Source organism: Aquarana catesbeiana, linkage group LG05, assembly GCF_042186555.1.
Source record: "Aquarana catesbeiana isolate 2022-GZ linkage group LG05, ASM4218655v1, whole genome shotgun sequence".
NCBI classification, from domain to species: Eukaryota; Metazoa; Chordata; class Amphibia; order Anura; family Ranidae; genus Aquarana; species Aquarana catesbeiana.
The window spans coordinates 607938170-607958021 of record NC_133328.1 but is presented as its reverse complement, the minus strand read 5'-3'; positions in this window follow the sequence as shown (position 1 = coordinate 607958021).

Sequence of the window (19852 nt, the reverse complement as noted above, 5' to 3'; positions counted from 1 at the left end):
GGACCTATGTGGGGACTCTGCTGCAAGGCGGACCTCTGTGGGGACTCTGCTGCAAGGCGGACCTCTGTGGGGACTCTGCTGCAAGGCGGACCTCTGTGGGGACTCTGCTGCAAGGCGGACCTCTGTGGGGACTCTGCTGCAAGGCGGACCTCTGTGGGGACTCTGATGCAAGGCGGACCTCTGTGCGGACTCTGATGCAAGGCGGACCTCTGTGGGGACTGATGCAAGGCGGACCTCTGTGGGAACTCTGATGCAAGGCGGACCTCTGTGGGGACTCTGATGCAAGGCGGACCTCTGTGGGGACCCTGTTGCAAGGCGAACCTCTGTGGGGACTCTGCTGCAAGGTGGACCTCTGTGGGGACTCTGCTGCAAGGCGGACCTCTGTGGGAACTCTGCTGCAAGGCGGACCTCTGTGGGGACTCTGCTGCAAGGAGGACCTCTGTGGGGACTCTGCTGCAAGGCGGACCTCTGTGGGGACTCTGATGCAAGGCAGACTTCTGTGGGGACTCTGATGCAAGGCGGACCTCTGTGGGGACTCTGATGCAAGGCGGACCTCTGTGGGGACTCTGATGCAAGGCGGACCTCTGTGGGGACTGATGCAAGGCGGACCTCTGTGGGAACTCTGATGCAAGGCGGACCTCTGTGGGGACTCTGATGCAAGGCGGACCTCTGTGGGGACCCTGTTGCAAGGCGAACCTCTGTGGGGACTCTGATGCAAGGCAGACCTCTGTGGGGACTCTGATGCAAGGCAGACCTCTGTGGGGACTCTGATGCAAGGCAGACCTCTGTGGGGACTCTGCTGCAAGTGGGACTTCTGTGGGGACTCTGCTGCAAGGCGGACCTCTGTGGGGACTCTGATGCAAGGCGGACCTCTGTGGGGACTCTGATGCAAGGCGAACCTCTGTGGGGACTCTGATACAAGGCGGACCTCTGTGGGGACCCTGTTGCAAGGCGAACCTCTGTGGGGACTCTGCTGCAAGGAGGACCTCTGTGGGGACTCTGCTGCAAGGCAGACCTCTGTGGGGACTCTGATGCAAGGCGGACTTCTGTGGGGACTCTGATGCAAGGCGGACCTCTGTGGGGACTCTGATGCAAGGCGGACCTCTGTGGGGACTCTGATGCAAGGCGGACCTCTGTGGGGACTGATGCAAGGCGGACCTCTGTTGGAACTCTGATGCAAGGCGGACCTCTGTGGGGACTCTGATGCAAGGCGGACCTCTGTGGGGACCCTGTTGCAAGGCGAACCTCTGTGGGGACTCTGATGCAAGGCGGACCTCTGTGGGGACTCTGCTGCAAGTGGGACTTCTGTGGGGACTCTGCTGCAAGGCGGACCTCTGTGGGGACTCTGATGCAAGGCGGACCTCTGTGGGGACTCTGATGCAAGGCGGACCTCTGTGCAAGGCGGGACTCTGCTGCAAGGCGGACCTCTGTGGGGACTCTGATGCAAGGCGGACTTCTGTGGGGACTCTGATGCAAGGCGGACCTCTGTGGGGACTCTGATGCAAGGTGGACCTCTGTGGGGACTCTGATGCAAGGCGGACCTCTGTGGGGACTCTGCTGCAAGGCGGACCTCTGTGGGGACTCTGCTGCAAGGCGGACCTCTGTGGGGACTCTGCTGCAAGGCGGACCTCTGTGGGGACTCTGCTGCAAGGCGGACCTCTGTGGGGACTCTGCTGCAAGGCGGACCTCTGTGGGGACTCTGATGCAAGGCGGACCTCTGTGCAAGGCGGGAATCTGCTGCAAGGCGGACCTCTGTGGGGACTCTGCTGCAAGGCGGACCTCTGTGGGGACTCTGATGCAAGGCGGTCCTCTGGGGGGACTCTGATGCAAGGCGGACCTCTGTGGGGACTCTGATGCAAGGCTGACCTCTGTGGGGACTCTGATGCAAGGCGGACCTCTGTGAGGACTCTGATGCAAGGCGGACCTCTGTTTGGACTCTGCTGCATGGCGGACCTCTGTGGGGACTCTGCTGCAAGGCGGACCTCTGTGGGGACTCTGATGCAAGGCGGACCTCTGTGGGGACTCTGCTGCAAGGCGGACCTCTGTGGGGACTCTGCTGCAAGGCGGACCTCTGTGGGGACTCTGCTGCAAGGCGGACCTCTGTGGGGACTCTGCTGCAAGGCGGACCTCTGTGGGGACTGATGCAAGGCGGACCTCTGTGGAGACTCTGCTGCAAGGCGGACCTCTGTGGGGACTCTGATGCAAGGCGGACCTCTGTGGGGACTCTGATGCAAGGCGGACCTCTGTGGGGACTCTGCTGCAAGGCGGACCTCTGTGGGGACTCTGCTGAAAGGCGGACCTCTGTGGGGACTCTGATGCAAGGCGGACCTCTGTGGGGACTCTGATGCAAGGCGGACCTCTGTGGGAACTCTGATGCAAGGCGGACCTCTGTGGGGACTCTGATGCAAGGCAGACCTCTGTGGGGACCCTGTTGCAAGGCGAACCTCTGTGGGGACTCTGCTGCAAGTGGGACTTCTGTGGGGACCCTGCTGCAAGGCGGACCTCTGTGGGGACTCTGATGCAAGGCGGACCTCTGTGGGGACTCTGATGCAAGGCGAACCTCTGTGGGGACTCTGATGCAAGGCAGACCTCTGTGCGAGGTGGGACTCTGCTGCAAGGTGGACCTCTGTGGGGACTCTGATGCAAGGCGGACTTCTGTGGGGACTCTGATGCAAGGCGGACCTCTGTGGGGACTCTGATGCAAGGTGGACCTCTGTGGGGACTCTGATGTAAGGCGGACCTCTGTGGGGACTCTGCTGCAAGGCAGACCTCTGTGGGGACTCTGCTGCAAGGCGGACCTCTGTGGGGACTCTGCTGCAAGGCGGACCTCTGTGGGGACTCTGCTGCAAGGCGGACCTCTGTGGGGACTCTGATGCAAGGCGGACCTCTGTGCAAGGTGGGACTCTGCTGCAAGGCGGACCTCTGTGGGGACTCTGATGCAAGGCGGACTTCTGTGGGGACTCTGATGCAAGGCGGACCTCTGTGGGGACTCTGATGCAAGGCGGACCTCTGTGGGGACCCTGTTGCAAGGCAGACCTCTGTGGGGACTCTGCTGCAAGGCAGACCTCTGTGGGGACTCTGCTGCAAGGCGGACCTCTGTGGGGACTCTGCTGCAAGGCGGACCTCTGTGGGGACTCTGCTGCAAGGCGGACCTCTGTGGGGACTCTGCTGCAAGGCAGACCTCTGTGGGGACTCTGCTGCAAGGCGGACCTCTGTGGGGACTGATGCAAGGCGGACCTCTGTGGAGACTCTGCTGCAAGGCGGACCTCTGTGGGGACTCTGATGCAAGGCGGACCTCTGTGGGGACTCTGATGCAAGGCGGACCTCTGTGGGGACTCTGATGCAAGGCGGACCTCTGTGGGGACTCTGCTGCAAGGCGGACCTCTGTGGGGACTCTGCTGCAAGGCAGACCTCTGTGGGGACTCTGATGCAAGGCGGACCTCTGTGGGGACTCTGATGCAAGGCGGACCTCTGTGGGGACTGATGCAAGGCGGACCTCTGTGGGAACTCTGATGCAAGGCGGACCTCTGTGGGGACTCTGATGCAAGGCAGACCTCTGTGGGGACCCTGTTGCAAGGCGAACCTCTGTGGGGACTCTGCTGCAAGGCAGACCTCTGTGGGGACTCTGCTGCAAGGCGGACCTCTGTGGGGACTGATGCAAGGCGAACCTCTGTGGGGACTCTGATGCAAGGCGGACCTCTGTGCAAGGTGGGACTCTGCTGCAAGGTGGACCTCTGTGGGGACTCTGATGCAAGGCGGACTTCTGTGGGGACTCTGATGCAAGGCGGACCTCTGTGGGGACTCTGATGCAAGGTGGACCTCTGTGGGGACTCTGATGTAAGGCGGACCTCTGTGGGGACTCTGCTGCAAGGCGGACCTCTGTGCAAGGTGGGACTCTGCTGCAAGGTGGACCTCTGTGGGGACTCTGATGCAAGGCGAACCTCTGTGGGGACTCTGATGCAAGGCGGACCTCTGTGGGGACTCTGATGCAAGGCGAACCTCTGTGGGGACTCTGATGCAAGGCGGACCTCTGTGCAAGGTGGGTCTCTGCTGCAAGGTGGACCTCTGTGGGGACTCTGATGCAAGGCGGACTTCTGTGGGGACTCTGATGCAAGGCGGACCTCTGTGGGGACTCTGATGCAAGGTGGACCTCTGTGGGGACTCTGATGTAAGGCGGACCTCTGTGGGGACTCTGCTGCAAGGCAGACCTCTGTGGGGACTCTGCTGCAAGGCAGACCTCTGTGGGGACTCTGCTGCAAGGCGGACCTCTGTGGGGACTCTGCTGCAAGGCGGACCTCTGTGGGGACTCTGATGCAAGGCGGACCTCTGTGCAAGGCGGGACTCTGCTGCAAGGCGGACCTCTGTGGGGACTCTGCTGCAAGGCGGACCTCTGTGGGGACTCTGATGCAAGGCGGACCTCTGTGGGGACTCTGATGCAAGGCGAACCTCTGTGGGGACTCTGATGCAAGGCGGACCTCTGTGCAAGGCGGGACTCTGCTGCAAGGCGGACCTCTGTGGGGACTCTGATGCAAGGCGGACTTCTGTGGGGACTCTGATGCAAGGCGGACCTCTGTGGGGACTCTGATGCAAGGTGGACCTCTGTGGGGACTCTGATGTAAGGCGGACCTATGTGGGGACTCTGCTGCAAGGCGGACCTCTGTGGGGACTCTGCTGCAAGGCGGACCTCTGTGGGGACTCTGCTGCAAGGCGGACCTCTGTGGGGACTCTGCTGCAAGGCGGACCTCTGTGGGGACTCTGCTGCAAGGCGGACCTCTGTGGGGACTCTGATGCAAGGCGGACCTCTGTGCGGACTCTGATGCAAGGCGGACCTCTGTGGGGACTGATGCAAGGCGGACCTCTGTGGGAACTCTGATGCAAGGCGGACCTCTGTGGGGACTCTGATGCAAGGCGGACCTCTGTGGGGACCCTGTTGCAAGGCGAACCTCTGTGGGGACTCTGCTGCAAGGTGGACCTCTGTGGGGACTCTGCTGCAAGGCGGACCTCTGTGGGAACTCTGCTGCAAGGCGGACCTCTGTGGGGACTCTGCTGCAAGGAGGACCTCTGTGGGGACTCTGCTGCAAGGCGGACCTCTGTGGGGACTCTGATGCAAGGCAGACTTCTGTGGGGACTCTGATGCAAGGCGGACCTCTGTGGGGACTCTGATGCAAGGCGGACCTCTGTGGGGACTCTGATGCAAGGCGGACCTCTGTGGGGACTGATGCAAGGCGGACCTCTGTGGGAACTCTGATGCAAGGCGGACCTCTGTGGGGACTCTGATGCAAGGCGGACCTCTGTGGGGACCCTGTTGCAAGGCGAACCTCTGTGGGGACTCTGATGCAAGGCAGACCTCTGTGGGGACTCTGATGCAAGGCAGACCTCTGTGGGGACTCTGATGCAAGGCGGACCTCTGTGGGGACTCTGCTGCAAGTGGGACTTCTGTGGGGACTCTGCTGCAAGGCGGACCTCTGTGGGGACTCTGATGCAAGGCGGACCTCTGTGGGGACTCTGATGCAAGGCGAACCTCTGTGGGGACTCTGATGCAAGGCGGACTTTTGTGCAAGGCGGGACTCTGCTGCAAGGCGGACCTCTGTGGGGACTCTGATGCAAGGCGGACTTCTGTGGGGACTCTGATGCAAGGCGGACCTCTGTGGGGACTCTGATGCAAGGTGGACCTCTGTGGGGACTCTGATGTAAGGCGGACCTCTGTGGGGACTCTGCTGCAAGGCGGACCTCTGTGGGGACTCTGCTGCAAGGCGGACCTCTGTGGGGACTCTGCTGCAAGGCGGACCTCTGTGGGGACTCTGCTGCAAGGCGGACCTCTGTGGGGACTCTGCTGCAAGGCGGACCTCTGTGGGGACTCTGATGCAAGGCGGACTTCTGTGGGGACTCTGATGCAAGGTGGACCTCTGTGGGGACTCCGATGCAAGGCGGACCTCTGTGGGGACTCTGATGCAAGGCGGACCTCTGTGGGGACTCTGCTGCAAGGCGGACCTCTGTGGGGACTCTGCTGCAAGGCGGACCTCTGTGGGGACTCTGCTGCAAGGCGGACCTCTGTGGGGACTCTGATGCAAGGCGGACCTCTGTGGGGACTCTGTTGCAAGGCGGACCTCTGTGGGGACTCTGTTGCAAGGCGGACCTCTGTTTGGACTCTTCTGCAAAGCGGACCTCTGTGGGGACTGATGCAAGGCGGACCTCTGTGGGGACTGATGCAAGGCGGACCTCTGTGGAGACTCTGCTGCAAGGCGGATCTCTGTGGGGACTCTGATGCAAGGCGGTCCTCTGTGGGGACTCTGCTGCAAGGCGGTCCTCTGTGGGGACTCTGCTGCAAGGCGGACCTCTGTGGGAACTCTGATGCAAGGCAGACTTCTGTGGGGACTCTGATGCAAGGCAGACCTCTGTGGGGACTCTGATGCAAGGCGGACCTCTGTGGGGACTCTGCTGCAAGGCGGACCTCTGTGGGGACTCTGCTGCAAGGCGGACCTCTGTGGGGACTCTGCTGCAAGGCGGACCTCTGTGGGGACTCTGCTGCAAGGCGGACCTCTGTGGGGAGTCTGATGCAAGGCGCACCTCTGTGCAAGGCGGGACTCTGCTGCCAGGCGGACCTCTGTGGGGACTCTGATGCAAGGCGGACCTCTGTGGGGACTCTGCTGCAAGGCGGACCTCTGTGGGGACTCTGCTGCAAGGCTGACCTCTGTGGAGACTCTGATGCAAGGCGGACCTCTGTGGGGACTCTAATGCAAGGCGAACCTCTGTGGGGACTCTGTTGCAAGGCGGACCTCTGTGGGGACTCTGCTGCAAGGCGGACCTCTGTGGGGACTCTTCTGCAAGGCGGACCTCTGTGGGGACTCTGCTGCAAGGCGGACCTCTGTGGGGACTCTGCTGCAAGGCGGACCTCTGTGGGGACTCTGATGCAAGGCGGACCTCTGTGGGGACTCTGATGCAAGGCGGACCTCTGTGGGGACTCTGCTGCAAGGCGGACCTCTGTGGGGACTCTGATGCAAGGCGGTCCTCTGTGGGGACTCTGCTGCAAGGCGGACCTCTCTGGGGACTCTGATGCAAGGCGGACCTCTGTGGGGACTCTGATGCAAGGCGGTCCTCTGTGGGGACTCTGCTGCCAGGCAGACCTCTGTGGGGACTCTGCTGCCAGACGGACCTCTGTGGGGACTCTGCTGCCAGGCGGACCTCTGTGGGGACTCTGCTGCCAGGCGGACCTCTGTGGGGACTCTGCTGCCAGGCGGACCTCTGTGGGGACTCTGCTGCAAGGCGGACCTCTGTGGGGACTCTGCTGCAAGGCGGACCTCTGTGGTTTCTCTGATGCAAGGCGGACCTCTGTGGGGACTCTGATGTAAGGCGGACCTCTGTGGGGACCCTGTTGCAAGGCAGACCTCTGTGGGGACTCTGCTTCAAGGGGGACCTCTGTGGGGACTCTGCTGCAAGGCGGACCTCTGTGGGGACTCTGATGCAAGGTGGACCTCTGTGGGGACTGATGCAAGGCGGACCTCTGTGGGGACTGATGCAAGGCGGACCTCTGTGGAGACTCTGCTGCAAGGCGGACCTCTGTGGGGACTCTGATGCAAGGCGGTCCTCTGTGGGGACTCTGATGCAAGGCGGGTCTCTGTGGGGACTCTGATGCAAGGCGGACTTCTGTGGGGACTCTGATGCAAGGCGGACCTCTGTGGGGACTCTGATGCAAGGCGGACCTCTGTGGGGACTCTGCTGCAAGGTGGACCTCTGTGGGGACTCTGCTGCAAGGCGGACCTCTGTGGGGACTCTGCTGCAAAGCGGACCTCTGTGGGGACTCTGCTGCAAGGCGGACCTCTGTGGGGAGTCTGATGCAAGGCGCACCTCTGTGCAAGGCGGGACTCTGCTGCCAGGCGGACCTCTGTGGGGACTCTGATGCAAGGCGGACCTCTGTGGGGACTCTGATGCAAGGCGGACCTCTGTGGGGACTCTGATGCAAGGCGGACCTCTGTGGGGACTCTGATGCAAGGCGGACCTCTGTGGGGACTCTGATGCCAGGCGGACCTCTGTGGGGACTCTGCTGCCAGGCGGACCTCTGTGGGGACTCTGCTGCCAGGCGGACCTCTGTGGGGACTCTGCTGCCAGGCGGACCTCTGTGGGGACTCTGCTGCCAGGCGGACCTCTGTGGGGACTCTGATGCAAGGCGGACCTCTGTGGGGACTGATGCAAGGCGGACCTCTGTGGGGACTGATGCAAGGCGGACCTCTGTGGAGACTCTGCTGCAAGGCGGACCTCTGTGGGGACTCTGATGCAAGGCGGTCCTCTGTGGGGACTCTGATGCAAGGCGGGTCTCTGTGGGGACTCTGCTGCAAGGCGGACCTCTGTGGAGACTCTGCTGCAAGGCGGACCTCTGTGGGGACTCTGCTGCAAGGCTGACCTATGTGGAGACTCTGATGCAAGGCGGACCTCTGTGGGGACTCTAATGCAAGGCGAACCTCTGTGGGGACTCTGTTGCAAGGCGGACCTCTGTGGGGACTCTGCTGCAAGGCGGACCTCTGTGGGGACTCTTCTGCAAGGCGGACCTCTGTGGGGACTCTGCTGCAAGGCGGACCTCTGTGGGGACTCTGATGCAAGGCGGACCTCTGTGGGGACTCTGATGCAAGGCGGACCTCTGTGGGGACTCTGATGCAAGGCGGACCTCTGTGGGGACTCTGCTGCAAGGCGGACCTCTGTGGGGACTCTGATGCAAGGCGGTCCTCTGTGGGGACTCTGCTGCAAGGCGGACCTCTGTGGGGACTCTGATGCAAGGCGGACCTCTGTGGGGACTCTGATGCAAGGCGGTCCTCTGTGGGGACTCTGCTGCCAGGCGGACCTCTGTGGGGACTCTGCTGCCAGGCGGACCTCTGTGGGGACTCTGATGCATGGCGGACCTCTGTGGGGACTCTGTTGCAAGGCGGACCTCTGTGGGGACTCTGTTGCAAGGCGGACCTCTGTTTGGACTCTTCTGCAAAGCGGACCTCTGTGGGGACTGATGCAAGGCGGACCTCTGTGGGGACTGATGCAAGGCGGACCTCTGTGGAGACTCTGCTGCAAGGCGGACCTCTGTGGGGACTCTGATGCAAGGCGGTCCTCTGTGGGGACTCTGCTGCAAGGCGGACCTCTGTGGGGACTCTGCTGCAAGGCTGACCTCTGTGGGGACTCTGATGCAAGGCGGACCTCTGTGGGGACTCTGATGCAAGGCAGACCTCTGTGGGGACCCTGTTGCAAGGCGAACCTCTGTGGGGACTCTGCTGCAAGTGGGACTTCTGTGGGGACCCTGCTGCAAGGCGGACCTCTGTGGGGACTCTGATGCAAGGCGGACCTCTGTGGGGACTCTGATGCAAGGCGAACCTCTGTGGGGACTCTGATGCAAGGCAGACCTCTGTGCGAGGTGGGACTCTGCTGCAAGGTGGACCTCTGTGGGGACTCTGATGCAAGGCGGACTTCTGTGGGGACTCTGATGCAAGGCGGACCTCTGTGGGGACTCTGATGCAAGGTGGACCTCTGTGGGGACTCTGATGTAAGGCGGACCTCTGTGGGGACTCTGCTGCAAGGCAGACCTCTGTGGGGACTCTGCTGCAAGGCGGACCTCTGTGGGGACTCTGCTGCAAGGCGGACCTCTGTGGGGACTCTGCTGCAAGGCGGACCTCTGTGGGGACTCTGATGCAAGGCGGACCTCTGTGCAAGGTGGGACTCTGCTGCAAGGCGGACCTCTGTGGGGACTCTGATGCAAGGCGGACTTCTGTGGGGACTCTGATGCAAGGCGGACCTCTGTGGGGACTCTGATGCAAGGCGGACCTCTGTGGGGACCCTGTTGCAAGGCAGACCTCTGTGGGGACTCTGCTGCAAGGCAGACCTCTGTGGGGACTCTGCTGCAAGGCGGACCTCTGTGGGGACTCTGCTGCAAGGCGGACCTCTGTGGGGACTCTGCTGCAAGGCGGACCTCTGTGGGGACTCTGCTGCAAGGCAGACCTCTGTGGGGACTCTGCTGCAAGGCGGACCTCTGTGGGGACTGATGCAAGGCGGACCTCTGTGGAGACTCTGCTGCAAGGCGGACCTCTGTGGGGACTCTGATGCAAGGCGGACCTCTGTGGGGACTCTGATGCAAGGCGGACCTCTGTGGGGACTCTGATGCAAGGCGGACCTCTGTGGGGACTCTGCTGCAAGGCGGACCTCTGTGGGGACTCTGCTGCAAGGCAGACCTCTGTGGGGACTCTGATGCAAGGCGGACCTCTGTGGGGACTCTGATGCAAGGCGGACCTCTGTGGGGACTGATGCAAGGCGGACCTCTGTGGGAACTCTGATGCAAGGCGGACCTCTGTGGGGACTCTGATGCAAGGCAGACCTCTGTGGGGACCCTGTTGCAAGGCGAACCTCTGTGGGGACTCTGCTGCAAGGCAGACCTCTGTGGGGACTCTGCTGCAAGGCGGACCTCTGTGGGGACTGATGCAAGGCGAACCTCTGTGGGGACTCTGATGCAAGGCGGACCTCTGTGCAAGGTGGGACTCTGCTGCAAGGTGGACCTCTGTGGGGACTCTGATGCAAGGCGGACTTCTGTGGGGACTCTGATGCAAGGCGGACCTCTGTGGGGACTCTGATGCAAGGTGGACCTCTGTGGGGACTCTGATGTAAGGCGGACCTCTGTGGGGACTCTGCTGCAAGGCGGACCTCTGTGCAAGGTGGGACTCTGCTGCAAGGTGGACCTCTGTGGGGACTCTGATGCAAGGCGAACCTCTGTGGGGACTCTGATGCAAGGCGGACCTCTGTGGGGACTCTGATGCAAGGCGAACCTCTGTGGGGACTCTGATGCAAGGCGGACCTCTGTGCAAGGTGGGTCTCTGCTGCAAGGTGGACCTCTGTGGGGACTCTGATGCAAGGCGGACTTCTGTGGGGACTCTGATGCAAGGCGGACCTCTGTGGGGACTCTGATGCAAGGTGGACCTCTGTGGGGACTCTGATGTAAGGCGGACCTCTGTGGGGACTCTGCTGCAAGGCAGACCTCTGTGGGGACTCTGCTGCAAGGCAGACCTCTGTGGGGACTCTGCTGCAAGGCGGACCTCTGTGGGGACTCTGCTGCAAGGCGGACCTCTGTGGGGACTCTGATGCAAGGCGGACCTCTGTGCAAGGCGGGACTCTGCTGCAAGGCGGACCTCTGTGGGGACTCTGCTGCAAGGCGGACCTCTGTGGGGACTCTGATGCAAGGCGGACCTCTGTGGGGACTCTGATGCAAGGCGAACCTCTGTGGGGACTCTGATGCAAGGCGGACCTCTGTGCAAGGCGGGACTCTGCTGCAAGGCGGACCTCTGTGGGGACTCTGATGCAAGGCGGACTTCTGTGGGGACTCTGATGCAAGGCGGACCTCTGTGGGGACTCTGATGCAAGGTGGACCTCTGTGGGGACTCTGATGTAAGGCGGACCTATGTGGGGACTCTGCTGCAAGGCGGACCTCTGTGGGGACTCTGCTGCAAGGCGGACCTCTGTGGGGACTCTGCTGCAAGGCGGACCTCTGTGGGGACTCTGCTGCAAGGCGGACCTCTGTGGGGACTCTGCTGCAAGGCGGACCTCTGTGGGGACTCTGATGCAAGGCGGACCTCTGTGCGGACTCTGATGCAAGGCGGACCTCTGTGGGGACTGATGCAAGGCGGACCTCTGTGGGAACTCTGATGCAAGGCGGACCTCTGTGGGGACTCTGATGCAAGGCGGACCTCTGTGGGGACCCTGTTGCAAGGCGAACCTCTGTGGGGACTCTGCTGCAAGGTGGACCTCTGTGGGGACTCTGCTGCAAGGCGGACCTCTGTGGGAACTCTGCTGCAAGGCGGACCTCTGTGGGGACTCTGCTGCAAGGAGGACCTCTGTGGGGACTCTGCTGCAAGGCGGACCTCTGTGGGGACTCTGATGCAAGGCAGACTTCTGTGGGGACTCTGATGCAAGGCGGACCTCTGTGGGGACTCTGATGCAAGGCGGACCTCTGTGGGGACTCTGATGCAAGGCGGACCTCTGTGGGGACTGATGCAAGGCGGACCTCTGTGGGAACTCTGATGCAAGGCGGACCTCTGTGGGGACTCTGATGCAAGGCGGACCTCTGTGGGGACCCTGTTGCAAGGCGAACCTCTGTGGGGACTCTGATGCAAGGCAGACCTCTGTGGGGACTCTGATGCAAGGCAGACCTCTGTGGGGACTCTGATGCAAGGCGGACCTCTGTGGGGACTCTGCTGCAAGTGGGACTTCTGTGGGGACTCTGCTGCAAGGCGGACCTCTGTGGGGACTCTGATGCAAGGCGGACCTCTGTGGGGACTCTGATGCAAGGCGAACCTCTGTGGGGACTCTGATGCAAGGCGGACTTTTGTGCAAGGCGGGACTCTGCTGCAAGGCGGACCTCTGTGGGGACTCTGATGCAAGGCGGACTTCTGTGGGGACTCTGATGCAAGGCGGACCTCTGTGGGGACTCTGATGCAAGGTGGACCTCTGTGGGGACTCTGATGTAAGGCGGACCTCTGTGGGGACTCTGCTGCAAGGCGGACCTCTGTGGGGACTCTGCTGCAAGGCGGACCTCTGTGGGGACTCTGCTGCAAGGCGGACCTCTGTGGGGACTCTGCTGCAAGGCGGACCTCTGTGGGGACTCTGCTGCAAGGCGGACCTCTGTGGGGACTCTGATGCAAGGCGGACCTCTGTGCAAGGTGGGACTCTGCTGCAAGGCGGACCTCTGTGGGGACTCTGATGCAAGGCGGACTTCTGTGGGGACTCTGATGCAAGGTGGACCTCTGTGGGGACTCCGATGCAAGGCGGACCTCTGTGGGGACTCTGATGCAAGGCGGACCTCTGTGGGGACTCTGCTGCAAGGCGGACCTCTGTGGGGACTCTGCTGCAAGGCGGACCTCTGTGGGGACTCTGCTGCAAGGCGGACCTCTGTGGGGACTCTGATGCAAGGCGGACCTCTGTGGGGACTCTGTTGCAAGGCGGACCTCTGTGGGGACTCTGTTGCAAGGCGGACCTCTGTTTGGACTCTTCTGCAAAGCGGACCTCTGTGGGGACTGATGCAAGGCGGACCTCTGTGGGGACTGATGCAAGGCGGACCTCTGTGGAGACTCTGCTGCAAGGCGGATCTCTGTGGGGACTCTGATGCAAGGCGGTCCTCTGTGGGGACTCTGCTGCAAGGCGGTCCTCTGTGGGGACTCTGCTGCAAGGCGGACCTCTGTGGGAACTCTGATGCAAGGCAGACTTCTGTGGGGACTCTGATGCAAGGCAGACCTCTGTGGGGACTCTGATGCAAGGCGGACCTCTGTGGGGACTCTGCTGCAAGGCGGACCTCTGTGGGGACTCTGCTGCAAGGCGGACCTCTGTGGGGACTCTGCTGCAAGGCGGACCTCTGTGGGGACTCTGCTGCAAGGCGGACCTCTGTGGGGAGTCTGATGCAAGGCGCACCTCTGTGCAAGGCGGGACTCTGCTGCCAGGCGGACCTCTGTGGGGACTCTGATGCAAGGCGGACCTCTGTGGGGACTCTGCTGCAAGGCGGACCTCTGTGGGGACTCTGCTGCAAGGCTGACCTCTGTGGAGACTCTGATGCAAGGCGGACCTCTGTGGGGACTCTAATGCAAGGCGAACCTCTGTGGGGACTCTGTTGCAAGGCGGACCTCTGTGGGGACTCTGCTGCAAGGCGGACCTCTGTGGGGACTCTTCTGCAAGGCGGACCTCTGTGGGGACTCTGCTGCAAGGCGGACCTCTGTGGGGACTCTGCTGCAAGGCGGACCTCTGTGGGGACTCTGATGCAAGGCGGACCTCTGTGGGGACTCTGATGCAAGGCGGACCTCTGTGGGGACTCTGCTGCAAGGCGGACCTCTGTGGGGACTCTGATGCAAGGCGGTCCTCTGTGGGGACTCTGCTGCAAGGCGGACCTCTCTGGGGACTCTGATGCAAGGCGGACCTCTGTGGGGACTCTGATGCAAGGCGGTCCTCTGTGGGGACTCTGCTGCCAGGCAGACCTCTGTGGGGACTCTGCTGCCAGACGGACCTCTGTGGGGACTCTGCTGCCAGGCGGACCTCTGTGGGGACTCTGCTGCCAGGCGGACCTCTGTGGGGACTCTGCTGCCAGGCGGACCTCTGTGGGGACTCTGCTGCAAGGCGGACCTCTGTGGGGACTCTGCTGCAAGGCGGACCTCTGTGGTTTCTCTGATGCAAGGCGGACCTCTGTGGGGACTCTGATGTAAGGCGGACCTCTGTGGGGACCCTGTTGCAAGGCAGACCTCTGTGGGGACTCTGCTTCAAGGGGGACCTCTGTGGGGACTCTGCTGCAAGGCGGACCTCTGTGGGGACTCTGATGCAAGGCGGACCTCTGTGGGGACTGATGCAAGGCGGACCTCTGTGGGGACTGATGCAAGGCGGACCTCTGTGGAGACTCTGCTGCAAGGCGGACCTCTGTGGGGACTCTGATGCAAGGCGGTCCTCTGTGGGGACTCTGATGCAAGGCGGGTCTCTGTGGGGACTCTGATGCAAGGCGGACTTCTGTGGGGACTCTGATGCAAGGCGGACCTCTGTGGGGACTCTGATGCAAGGCGGACCTCTGTGGGGACTCTGCTGCAAGGTGGACCTCTGTGGGGACTCTGCTGCAAGGCGGACCTCTGTGGGGACTCTGCTGCAAAGCGGACCTCTGTGGGGACTCTGCTGCAAGGCGGACCTCTGTGGGGAGTCTGATGCAAGGCGCACCTCTGTGCAAGGCGGGACTCTGCTGCCAGGCGGACCTCTGTGGGGACTCTGATGCAAGGCGGACCTCTGTGGGGACTCTGATGCAAGGCGGACCTCTGTGGGGACTCTGATGCAAGGCGGACCTCTGTGGGGACTCTGATGCAAGGCGGACCTCTGTGGGGACTCTGATGCCAGGCGGACCTCTGTGGGGACTCTGCTGCCAGGCGGACCTCTGTGGGGACTCTGCTGCCAGGCGGACCTCTGTGGGGACTCTGCTGCCAGGCGGACCTCTGTGGGGACTCTGCTGCCAGGCGGACCTCTGTGGGGACTCTGATGCAAGGCGGACCTCTGTGGGGACTGATGCAAGGCGGACCTCTGTGGGGACTGATGCAAGGCGGACCTCTGTGGAGACTCTGCTGCAAGGCGGACCTCTGTGGGGACTCTGATGCAAGGCGGTCCTCTGTGGGGACTCTGATGCAAGGCGGGTCTCTGTGGGGACTCTGCTGCAAGGCGGACCTCTGTGGAGACTCTGCTGCAAGGCGGACCTCTGTGGGGACTCTGCTGCAAGGCTGACCTATGTGGAGACTCTGATGCAAGGCGGACCTCTGTGGGGACTCTAATGCAAGGCGAACCTCTGTGGGGACTCTGTTGCAAGGCGGACCTCTGTGGGGACTCTGCTGCAAGGCGGACCTCTGTGGGGACTCTTCTGCAAGGCGGACCTCTGTGGGGACTCTGCTGCAAGGCGGACCTCTGTGGGGACTCTGATGCAAGGCGGACCTCTGTGGGGACTCTGATGCAAGGCGGACCTCTGTGGGGACTCTGATGCAAGGCGGACCTCTGTGGGGACTCTGCTGCAAGGCGGACCTCTGTGGGGACTCTGATGCAAGGCGGTCCTCTGTGGGGACTCTGCTGCAAGGCGGACCTCTGTGGGGACTCTGATGCAAGGCGGACCTCTGTGGGGACTCTGATGCAAGGCGGTCCTCTGTGGGGACTCTGCTGCCAGGCGGACCTCTGTGGGGACTCTGCTGCCAGGCGGACCTCTGTGGGGACTCTGATGCATGGCGGACCTCTGTGGGGACTCTGTTGCAAGGCGGACCTCTGTGGGGACTCTGTTGCAAGGCGGACCTCTGTTTGGACTCTTCTGCAAAGCGGACCTCTGTGGGGACTGATGCAAGGCGGACCTCTGTGGGGACTGATGCAAGGCGGACCTCTGTGGAGACTCTGCTGCAAGGCGGACCTCTGTGGGGACTCTGATGCAAGGCGGTCCTCTGTGGGGACTCTGCTGCAAGGCGGACCTCTGTGGGGACTCTGCTGCAAGGCTGACCTCTGTGGGGACTCTGATGCAAGGCGGACCTCTGTGGGGACTCTGATGCAAGGCGGACCTCTGTGGGGACTCTGCTGCATGGCGGACCTCTGTGGGGACTCTGCTGCAAGGCGGACCTCTGTGGGGACTCTGATGCAAGGCGGACCTCTGTGGGGACTCTGCTGCAAGGCGGACCTCTGTGGGGACTCTGCTGCAAGGCGGACCTCTGTGGGGACTCTGCTGCAAGGCGGACCTCTGTGGGGACTGATGCAAGGCGGACCTCTGTGGAGACTCTGCTGCAAGGCAGACCTCTGTGGGGACTCTGATGCAAGGCGGACCTCTGTGGGGACTCTGATGCAAGGCGGACCTCTGTGGGGACTCTGCTTCAAGGCGGACCTCTGTGGGGACTTTGCTGCAAGGCGGACCTCTGTGGGGACTCTGATGCAAGGCGGACCTCTGTGGGGACTCTGATGCAAGGCGGACCTCTGTGGGGACTGATGCAAGGCGGACCTCTGTGGGAACTCTGATGCAAGGCGGACCTCTGTGGGGACTCTGATGCAAGGCAGACCTCTGTGGGGACCCTGTTGCAAGGCGAACCTCTGTGGGGACTCTGCTGCAAGTGGGACTTCTGTGGGGACCCTGCTGCAAGGCGGACCTCTGTGGGGACTCTGATGCAAGGCGGACCTCTGTGGGGACTCTGATGCAAGGCAGACCTCTGTGCAAGGTGGGACTCTGCTGCAAGGTGGACCTCTGTGGGGACTCTGATGCAAGGCGGACTTCTGTGGGGACTCTGATGCAAGGCGGACCTCTGTGGGGACTCTGATGCAAGGCGGACCTCTGTGGGGACTCTGATGTAAGGCGGACCTCTGTGGGGACTCTGCTGCAAGGCAGACCTCTGTGGGGACTCTGCTGCAAGGCGGACCTCTGTGGGGACTCTGCTGCAAGGCGGACCTCTGTGGGGACTCTGCTGCAAGGCGGACCTCTGTGGGGACTCTGATGCAAGGCGGACCTCTGTGGGGACCTCTGTGGGGACTCTGCTGCAAGGCGGACCTCTGTGGGGACTCTGATGCAAGGCGGACCTCTGTGGGGACTCTGATGCAAGGCGGACCTCTGTGGGGACTGATGCAAGGCGGACCTCTGTGGGAACTCTGATGCAAGGCGGACCTCTGTGGGGACTCTGATACAAGGCGGACCTCTGTGGGGACCCTGTTGCAAGGCGAACCTCTGTGGGGACTCTGCTGCAAGGAGGACCTCTGTGGGGACTCTGCTGCAAGGCAGACCTCTGTGGGGACTCTGATGCAAGGCGGACTTCTGTGGGGACTCTGATGCAAGGCGGACCTCTGTGGGGACTCTGATGCAAGGCGGACCTCTGTGGGGACTCTGATGCAAGGCGGACCTCTGTGGGGACTGATGCAAGGCGGACCTCTGTTGGAACTCTGATGCAAGGCGGACCTCTGTGGGGACTCTGATGCAAGGCGGACCTCTGTGGGGACTCTGATGCCAGGCGGACCTCTGTGGGGACTCTGCTGCCAGGCGGACCTCTGTGGGGACTCTGCTGCCAGGCGGACCTCTGTGGGGACTCTGCTGCCAGGCGGACCTCTGTGGGGACTCTGCTGCCAGGCGGACCTCTGTGGGGACTCTGATGCAAGGCGGACCTCTGTGGGGACTGATGCAAGGCGGACCTCTGTGGGGACTGATGCAAGGCGGACCTCTGTGGAGACTCTGCTGCAAGGCGGACCTCTGTGGGGACTCTGATGCAAAGCGGTCCTCTGTGGGGACTCTGATGCAAGGCGGGTCTCTGTGGGGACTCTGCTGCAAGGCGGACCTCTGTGGAGACTCTGCTGCAAGGCGGACCTCTGTGGGGACTCTGCTGCAAGGCTGACCTATGTGGAGACTCTGATGCAAGGCGGACCTCTGTGGGGACTCTAATGCAAGGCGAACCTCTGTGGGGACTCTGTTGCAAGGCGGACCTCTGTGGGGACTCTGCTGCAAGGCGGACCTCTGTGGGGACTCTTCTGCAAGGCGGACCTCTGTGGGGACTCTGCTGCAAGGCGGACCTCTGTGGGGACTCTGATGCAAGGCGGACCTCTGTGGGGACTCTGATGCAAGGCGGACCTCTGTGGGGACTCTGATGCAAGGCGGACCTCTGTGGGGACTCTGCTGCAAGGCGGACCTCTGTGGGGACTCTGATGCAAGGCGGTCCTCTGTGGGGACTCTGCTGCAAGGCGGACCTCTGTGGGGACTCTGATGCAAGGCGGACCTCTGTGGGGACTCTGATGCAAGGCGGTCCTCTGTGGGGACTCTGCTGCCAGGCGGACCTCTGTGGGGACTCTGCTGCCAGGCGGACCTCTGTGGGGACTCTGATGCATGGCGGACCTCTGTGGGGACTCTGTTGCAAGGCGGACCTCTGTGGGGACTCTGTTGCAAGGCGGACCTCTGTTTGGACTCTTCTGCAAAGCGGACCTCTGTGGGGACTGATGCAAGGCGGACCTCTGTGGGGACTGATGCAAGGCGGACCTCTGTGGAGACTCTGCTGCAAGGCGGACCTCTGTGGGGACTCTGATGCAAGGCGGTCCTCTGTGGGGACTCTGCTGCAAGGCGGACCTCTGTGGGGACTCTGCTGCAAGGCTGACCTCTGTGGGGACTCTGATGCAAGGCGGACCTCTGTGGGGACTCTGATGCAAGGCGGACCTCTGTGGGGACTCTGCTGCATGGCGGACCTCTGTGGGGACTCTGCTGCAAGGCGGACCTCTGTGGGGACTCTGATGCAAGGCGGACCTCTGTGGGGACTCTGCTGCAAGGCGGACCTCTGTGGGGACTCTGCTGCAAGGCGGACCTCTGTGGGGACTCTGCTGCAAGGCGGACCTCTGTGGGGACTGATGCAAGGCGGACCTCTGTGGAGACTCTGCTGCAAGGCAGACCTCTGTGGGGACTCTGATGCAAGGCGGACCTCTGTGGGGACTCTGATGCAAGGCGGACCTCTGTGGGGACTCTGCTGCAAGGCGGACCTCTGTGGGGACTTTGCTGCAAGGCGGACCTCTGTGGGGACTCTGATGCAAGGCGGACCTCTGTGGGGACTCTGATGCAAGGCGGACCTCTGTGGGGACTGATGCAAGGCGGACCTCTGTGGGAACTCTGATGCAAGGCGGACCTCTGTGGGGACTCTGATGCAAGGCAGACCTCTGTGGGGACCCTGTTGCAAGGCGAACCTCTGTGGGGACTCTGCTGCAAGTGGGACTTCTGTGGGGACCCTGCTGCAAGGCGGACCTCTGTGGGGACTCTGATGCAAGGCGGACCTCTGTGGGGACTCTGATGCAAGGCAGACCTCTGTGCAAGGTGGGACTCTGCTGCAAGGTGGACCTCTGTGGGGACTCTGATGCAAGGCGGACTTCTGTGGGGACTCTGATGCAAGGCGGACCTCTGTGGGGACTCTGATGCAAGGCGGACCTCTGTGGGGACTCTGATGTAAGGCGGACCTCTGTGGGGACTCTGCTGCAAGGCAGACCTCTGTGGGGACTCTGCTGCAAGGCGGACCTCTGTGGGGACTCTGCTGCAAGGCGGACCTCTGTGGGGACTCTGCTGCAAGGCGGACCTCTGTGGGGACTCTGATGCAAGGCGGACCTCTGTGGGGACCTCTGTGGGGACTCTGCTGCAAGGCGGACCTCTGTGGGGACTCTGATGCAAGGCGGACCTCTGTGGGGACTCTGATGCAAGGCGGACCTCTGTGGGGACTGATGCAAGGCGGACCTCTGTGGGAACTCTGATGCAAGGCGGACCTCTGTGGGGACTCTGATACAAGGCGGACCTCTGTGGGGACCCTGTTGCAAGGCGAACCTCTGTGGGGACTCTGCTGCAAGGAGGACCTCTGTG